Source organism: Medicago sativa, chromosome 7 (genome assembly GCF_051527215.1).
Source record: "Medicago sativa cultivar Bolivia chromosome 7, Bolivia_mono, whole genome shotgun sequence".
Classification (NCBI taxonomy): domain Eukaryota; kingdom Viridiplantae; phylum Streptophyta; class Magnoliopsida; order Fabales; family Fabaceae; genus Medicago; species Medicago sativa.
Window position 1 is genome coordinate 30,381,284 of NC_140755.1, and position 9,010 is coordinate 30,390,293.

Below are 9,010 nucleotides of genomic sequence, written 5' to 3' on the forward strand. Positions count from 1 at the left end.
TAATAGGATCTCCAGCATCAAACAATATTGTACAATTGTGAAAATTCGATGTCACTAATCAATTCTATTTTTTAAACAAAAGTAAAATCATATGAAAATAATAACTATATCTAAAATAATAGCAATTGAAAATCATACATTCACACTAAACCATTTCGTACAGGAGTGATTTTGTGTTGTTGGTAAATCCACCTGATGTATGCATCTGATAAGAAATTAGTTTGTAAGTAGGGAAAATCTCTAACATTTAGAGTTCAAATTTCCATCCAAGCATCACAACATATAACCTTACTTAGTCCTTGTGTTGATACGCTAATTTTACTATGATATACCTTGAGTGGTTGGAAAAATATCTAGTAATTCATCATAAGATATATTGTTGATATCAAGAACCATCGATCTTAATAAATCCCCTTGATTGGACATGCGAGTAAAATGTATGTTATATGTAGCACTGTCACTGCTTCCAATAATGACCTCATAATTCATATTTGTATATGTTTTTTTTATGCACAAACAAATTGTATATTTATAAGAATTGATACAAAATATTTTTCAATATATTTGAAAATGAGACATTTTTACATGATTGCCTCAAACTTATTTTCTTCTTTCTCTTTTTTTTTCCTACACACTTAGTGTGTTTATTTATCATTTTTTTTAGAGATTTTTTTTTATCTCGAGTTCTCTAATACCCCTACCCCAAACTTAAACTTTGCTAGTTCCAACAGCAACCCCAAACTTAAAACTTAGCATACAATCTACATAGCTTAACTCCAACTCAAAATTGGTCAAATACACCTAAGGTCTCTAGGTTTGTAATGCAGTTTGTCACCGAACAAAGGGGTCTAATCCTAAAGGCTCAATTTGGCTTTACAAAGGATAAATATAAAAAAAAAAACTTTAGGTAGGCTCAAAAAGGCTCTAGAGACGAAGCACTTTGCCTTCGTGTGTACAAAACATGACCAATCAACAAATAAAGAAAAATTGCAAGTTCTAGAAACGACAGTTGCATGGAACACTCATATATGTGAAAATTGAAAATAAAATATGGCTTAACCTTACAAGTTTAGATTTCTGGAAGTTGTGGCTACCTAACATTCCAAATGACGTACGCTTCTCGTTGTATTTCAATGCAAGCATCCACCTCCTTATGAACTTTGATGTTATCATTGGTGAAACAAACTGTTATCAAACTAGAAAATTTCAAGAAACACGAAAATTCATTAATAATAAACAAGCAAACAATTAACATCACTGAAAAGGGGAATCAAACTGATAACTAACACAACTGACATCTGACAAAATCAACTTATTGAAAAAGAAATTGATTTGGACTTTGATTTTTTTTGTCCATCTTTTCACTTTTTTTTCTTTTCTTTATATTTTTTTTGTTTTTTTTTACCAAATAGAAATACCTGCAAAATAAAATTAAAAACATTACAAAAAGGATGGGTTGCCTCCCATTAAGTGCTTTCTTTTATGTCATTGAGCTTGACGCTTCAACCACTGTTAGGGTGGCAAAAATGATAGAAAAAATATGTCATCCTTCTTCTTCCTCTTGTTTGGTAGGAATTCCAAGAATTTGGCACAAAGCAGCAGATGCTCCCATGCTCCAGCCGCTAAATCTTTAGAATTTGAGCTCCCCCACCTTAGAGAAAGAAATGTATCCATTTGCACATGAGTGGTTTATTTAAACCCCATTTGTTGAGACTTCAGGTAGAGACCAAAATTCATCACTTGTGGATTGTCTTCTGCCACAGTAGCCTGTCACTCAGTCTCCATCTCAACCAACTTCTTCTGAGACTCATATGCTTTCTCAACAAGATCGGCACACTGAACATCAAACTTCTCAAATGAAACTCAATTTGACTTCAAGAATTCATCTAAAATAGTTTGAAGTTGAGAGCTATAATCTATGTTGATCACTTCCTGCTCTTTTTCTTTAACTATGAATTGCTCCTCACAATAGAGACCACCATGATAACCTCCACAAAATTCGCAAGTCATACTCAATCTTGTTTCCAAATCCTTTATATGTAGAGATCATCAATTTTTCATAACAAAGGATATCAATCTCTTCATAATCAACCGATGATCGACTATCCGACATTGCTACAAAACTCATAGAAACCTTTCAGTAGCAAAGCACAAAGAAATAGACATGAAGATCATAGATCATAATATATTTTTTTTCAAATTTTTTTCAATTTATAAACAAAAATATAAATGACAGAAATCCTAAATAACAACGAAATTATCAAGCTGAAATGATTCAACAGTCCCCGGCAACGGCGCCAAAAACTTGATACAAAATTAGCAAGTATACTAACTTATATCGAAGTAATAAAATTTATAAGATTCGCATCCACAGGAACTGTTTCAACTTCTACTCGGTAGTAACATTAGTATTAAGGATGTTTGTAAAATGAGTGGTGCACTGAGGCAATTGGTTTGATTTGCAAGTTAAAATAAAATGGTTAAGGTAAAACTGGTTTGAGAAATAATATGGATAGATGAATAGGTCATTCGATTCATCCGTTCATTGCTCATTAGCAACCTGTTTCTTAAGTCTACGAATGCTATTCAGTTTACGATAATTAACAAAATAGCTCAGGTCAATCCCTTGATTCAGATCCCTCTTCTCTGATTATAATTCCCTAATTCCTTAGGTGAACCTATAATCATCAAAGGTTTTAAGTCCGTTAATTTTAGAATCACAACCTAACAATTTTCTATCCCTAGATCATCTGTTAAGTTGAACAGTATAAATAGGTATGAGTTATAATCTGGTGTCAGCAGTCTTATAATCTCTAAGATCAATTATATTGGGTCAGAATCATGAAAGCATTACACATAATTTATACTGAATAAACTGAAATAACATTCATAATAATTCAGGGTTACAGATTACATGATTATGAGTTAGAACATAATCATCTATGACCTAATCAATAGAAAATTAGCTAATCATATCCATGAGAATAAACAAACAAGACAAAAGGAAAATACTCATGAATTTCTTGGTCTCATCTCTAGTTGTTGTTGTCCCACTGATGTGTGTAGCTCGTTCTCCACCTTTGGTTCCAAAAAGTCTCCAAATTGTGATCCAGCCTTGTTCCCCAAAACGTGAATGCCCTGGCTACTGTGTTGTGCGGCTCTTTTATAATGTTTAAAACCTAATCCCTTTCTTTCCCTTTCAGTCAATCACGTGCTTCCTTTTATCATCAAGGCTAATCGATTTTTATTTTATTGTTTTTGGTCAGCTAGCACTAAGACCCACATTTTCCTTTTCGTCCATTGTCCAACATACACGCACACATAGATATAAATAATAGTATATATAATAATATATTATATCACATACATAAATGTATATCATATAATATATATATATATATATATATATATATATATATATATATAAATATAAATATATGCATAATATTATTTGCAACTCTCTCAATTAAAACTAACATAAACTCATCTAAAGACTCACAAAATGACTATGAAATGACTCTAAAAATAGTGTATGACTGACTGTCATCTCAAAAGCATGACTCATGCTAATCATGACTTTTAAGAGCAGTCATTTCAGGTTTTCTTTCTCTCCACGATTTTGAGATTTTGTGGGCCACCACTTCTGCGGGTGAACAGTTAATGGAGACTTTCAATTTACCCTAATACGCCATGTGTTCCTCGATGTCTTCTCATCTTTAAGTTCACACGTTTTCCAACTTTCTTCATCATTATGGTGTCCCTTCTTGTCGATTGGTTTCCCTCGAGATTCTAAACTTTACACTGCCCAAACATGTTAACTTATCTTGGTAAATGCATGACATTTGCTGAATCATGAAAGAAGGCTTGCCACTTATACTCCTTTGACCACTTTAATCTTCTTTAAAAAAAAGGCCCCTCCTTATGCCTTCTTTTTTAACCATCTTCTACCTTAGGAAATCTGCATTTTACAAAAACGGATAACTTACCAGATGATATTCTCATTCCCATTGTCAAGAAAATTGTAGCCTCTCATGCGAACAACCTCTTCAGACTCTGGGCAACCACTGTCCGCCACCGACGACTCACTAGAAATCATGAAGTGCTTTGAAACCTACCAATGAGCTATATGTTTTACCTCTCACATCTTCATTCTTGTGCTAGGAAACATACTTTCATGCAACAACTTTCTGACAACGGTCATTGAACATTGTGCATCGTGTTGGCCTCTCAACTTTTTGAACAAATGGATCCTGATGTGGAGCCAGTCAAACAGATCCTTCGTACAGTAGCCGACCACAGCTCAGATGGGGCCAAGTATTTCTTGATGTTGCTGAATATGATGGTTGCAGGCGAGTTTCCGATGGACTACGTCTTCTCTGAGTTCCTCGACCTTTTCGAGCTTCAATAGTTGTCTCGCAGCAAGAAGGCTATCATGAACCTCAGAGTTCATCTTGGTCTGAAACCTCTTCCTTGAGGCTTGGTGGTTAGGTTCGCCTGTGGTTCCAACGGGGCCTGTAGAGGCCATGGGAGGCAGTCTAGGCTCGTTTGACCACAGTGAATATTCGATGATGAATATCTGTCTCTTCTGCCGTCTCACGTTGAGATCACTTGATTTCTAGTCCACTTTCATTTCATAGAGAAAGTGGGATACTATGTTTTTCCTTTCTTTAGAGCTAAAAAAGGGTTCTTAGAATTGTCGTATTGGTTATAATGGTTGCACCCATAACTTAACATTGTATCCGTTAGTTGGCTTTTAATCTAATGAAAATGCCATTTTGGTATTTGTGCTTTCTTGCAATATTTAGACAATCACTAATGATTTAGCAATTTGTTTATTAGCATTAATTGATTTAAGTTTAACACCAAGTTTTCGTTTCTCGACAAAAGATTACTCCTTCATCGTTTTATTTGTTTTGCAACAAACTTGCATTTCTCAAATATTCGCCGTTTTATGTTAAGACATTTCATTGTCACAAAGATGGTTCCTTTGACAAATTGTTAATGGCAAAGATTTGATTTTTTTTTTTTGAAATATGAGCAATTTCAGGATATAGACCACTTGGGATAACCAAGAATTGAGACACAAATAAACAAGATATAAAAATGGCTCACTAGGATTTCAAGAATTTGTAAATTTTGGGAATGTCTTCTGCCCCCACAAGTTTATACATTAACCATTCTATCTGAAGGCATCCAATAAGAACCATCTTATCTTTGATCTTGTAGTCTCCGTTTAGAAATTGTATATCCTAAAACCACTTCGTGTTTAAAATATGAACATGTAGTCGAGTTTTTGGTCTTTCAACCATTGTTCCTTTTGGTTTTTACCAATTAACATGACAACCTCTTTTCAATGGTTCCCATAACCATTTTTAACGTGACTTAGCCTCTAAAGCTTATTTTTGACGTTGCACATGACGTCAAAATCTGGTTTTGAATCAATAAAATTTGAATCCATTCTGTTATCTCCAGCAACGTTTTCCCCAACAAAAGGAAGAGACAACTTTTCTTTCACTGGTCTTCTATCTACTTCTACCAGTTTTTCTTCAAGGTCAACCGCTTTATCATTAGCCCTTGCAGCAATACCCTTTTTGGACCTTTGATACGTCCTCCATTGAGTTCGAGTAATATGATTATTTCCTTTGTAATTATTTCGAGCATATTTCTTTGACTCGTCTGGATCTTCAGTATCAGTGGCGACACTTTTAGTAACGTTGTTACTAGTGTTGCCTCTCACCACATTATTCTTTCCGTGCTGAACATTCTTACGGGTTGACTGAACCCATTTATGTACAGGTGCCTTAGCATAGGGAACATAAGCTCTCCCTCGACCATTCTTGTTAACATAATTAGTGGTTGAAGAGTTATTGATGAAAGGGATATAACTCTTAGTGAAAGAGAACTTTGGTCTATGATCGGCATACCATTTTCCTCTTTTTGGATTCTGGAACAATGTTCTCAAGACCTAATTGACCATTTTGTCAAATACCGAACTACATCTGGGGCATAACATTACCTCATAATTCTTCGATCTGAAACGGTTGAGGAAATCAATCAACTATTCTTCTGCCATGGGATAAGCTGCTTTTGCCTTCTTATCAAACTGAAGTTCTGAAATAATTTCGTCGTTATCTTTGGGATTTCCAGAAACTTCTACCATCTGACATTCAGTAACATCATTTTTTACTTCTACAGGTAGTCTGAAATTCTAGCGCACTTGTTTTAATATGTTCTGTAAGATGTTTCAACGTTTGTAATGTTTCGTTCAATGTTCAAACATCACGTAATAAATAAAAATAAAAAACAAGAAAATAAACGACAAGAAAGTAAAGAACACAATGAGTTTGTTGACCCAGTTAGGTGACAAACACACATACTCTGGGGGCTACCAAGCCAGGAAGGAAATCCACTAGTGTAGTCCTATCTCTATAAACTTCTACCTAGGAACTCCTATATCTGAGATCCTATCTCACGATCCTATGGTCAGTCACAGCCCCTGTGACCTATCAGACCTAAACACAAACATAAACGGTGAAGTTACCTTCAAACACAACAACTAACACCTTGCTTACAAGCTTTGGTGTAGTACACAAGAGTATCAAACTCAACACACAGTCCTAAACAAGTATCACAAACGATACAAGAAAGGCTCATAATAAAGGTTCTAAACTTGCATCAACATGATACAAGAGTAGAGCACATGTAGACTCAAAACCCTAAAAATCTAAACTTTTTAGAATGACGGCTTGAATGATCAATTAGGTCTTAAAGTCTTGTTTATATACTGAAGCATCTTGGTCCAAATACTTTAGTTGGGCTTCAGAACAAAGCAGATCGATTCAGCTAATCTACAAAACAGAAATCAGAAACAAATATGGAAAGTCCTAAAATGTTGGAACATTTTTAGGATCGTCCAAAACCAATACAAATATTACCTAAAATATGAATACTACTTTAGGAATATTCCACAACTGATTCTGTAAAGATATGCGTTGCTTGGTCAATAAGATAAGGAAATATTGTTTCCTTAAACAATAAAGGGCACGCGTACAAATAGGCATGAACCCAGGCACACTGAACCGTGTCAGGATGTTGGAACATCGTATCCAACATCTTACAAAGATGCCTAACACATGTTGGAACATTGGTTCCAATAACACATACAAGGATATTAGATTTAGCAACAACGCAACCAATACAAATACCCAACATAGTATTTCAACAGTGTCTGCAATGACTTCCACTACGTTGCAACTTGCAACTTCCGTGTACATTGCATCGACGTCTTTTAATGGATCACCATCTACTTGCATATGGGGATTTTCTTTGTCTCCAAACATCAGTATGCCTTCATTTAGACCTCTTTGCACTAAGTCCCTGAAAAGTACACAATGTGAAGTCTTGTGACCCAAACAATTATGATATTTACAAAACCCTCTCTTTTTACGTTGTTCTAGTTGTGAGATTTTTAAACCGTTAGGTACCGCCACTTGACCATCAGCAACTAAGAGATAAAAAATCTCATCACATTTGGTTACATCAAATGTGTAAGTTTTAGGAGTGTATCTATCATTGTATTTCGACAGGATTTTTCCCATCGGATGGCTTCAACACTTTGCATAAGGAGGCCCTGGTTTTAATTCAGCAAAGTTTATTTCGTCGTCTTCGACATCTTCATAGGCTATGTCGAATTACGGGTCGCTTTCATTTGTATCAACATAAGCAACCTTTTCCCTTTTGAACTTGTGAGTTATAGCTTTCTTAGCATTCAGTCTTTCGACCTGTCAAACTCTATCGGCCAGTTGGGCCATATCTCTCAAGTATTGAGTGTCTAATTTCTTCCTAATGGAATAATCTAGGCCACCAGCGGCCATTTCGACTAACTCATGTTCAGGAACTTGAGTAAAACATCCTGCCTTTAACAACCTGAACCTATTCAAGTAATCTTCAACAGACTCAGTCGATCTTCTCCTAACACTTGCTACTTTGTTTGGACTTATCTTAGAAAGACCCATGTAAAATTGTTCATGAAATAGCCTCTCTAATTGAGTCCAATGTTGGATGGAATGTGGTGAACCACGTAAAGGCATTCTTTGTTCCAAAATTTGGAATAAACTTTAATCTCAAATTCTCATTGTTTGCAATATCTCCAGCTTCCGTCAAATAACGTGTTATGTGTTCAACAATAGATTTGCCAGTGTCACCAGCAAAAGTTGTGAACTTAGGAATTTTATAACCCCTAGGAAGTTTTGTTTGTATAACATATTCTGACAAAGGAGATACAAAGTTTGGCCTGTGTAAACCTACGTTTAAGCCATTCTGAGCCATTATATTTTCAACCAAAGTGGCTATATTATTATGTGCTCCTAAATTTTGTTGTTGGACATTTCTAACAAATGCGTCTGCATCATTGTTTCTATCCACCAAAATTACATATGGTTGTGATTGTACCATTGGTTCAACTGGTTGAGGTCGAGGCACAAGTTGTTGTCAATGAACAATAGGTTCGACAATTTTCACATGTTGAGTATTTTGGATTTGAGGGATCTGTTAATAGACAATTTGTGGAGAGGCGAAGAAATATGCTATTCTCCCCATTTGAGAGGCTAATGCTTCATAACCCTGATTTGTATTTTGAATCAAAGGGTTAAACACCATACCAATTTATTGTGTCAATAAATTAACCATCTCATGATTGCTCTCATCCATTTGTTGTCTAAACAACATCATAGACTCTGTAGTTAAGGTTGGTGGAGCGTTTCTGCCAAAAACGCTAGAACTTGAAGGGCTATGTGTATTAAATGGTTTAAATGGGTTTGCATGTTCTGTAAATGCAGGAATATTGTGCAAATTTGCCATCATTGAAGTTGGCATATCGTATGGTTGATCCATAGAAAAGTTTCGCATATTTATGACCTTATCATCGAATCTAGTCCTAACTTGAGGGTTAGGAGATGTAAGGACACTTGTAGACACAAATACACCAACAGTAAATGGTGGCACAAAGGTC

General features: G+C 35.2%; 1 pseudogene; it reads right to left on the reverse strand.

Moving 5' to 3' along the window:
• Positions 1 to 5,389: 5,389 nt before the first annotated feature.
• Positions 5,390 to 8,709, reverse strand: LOC146905528 (uncharacterized; annotated as a pseudogene).
• Between the last annotated feature and the right edge of the window lie 301 nt (positions 8,710 to 9,010).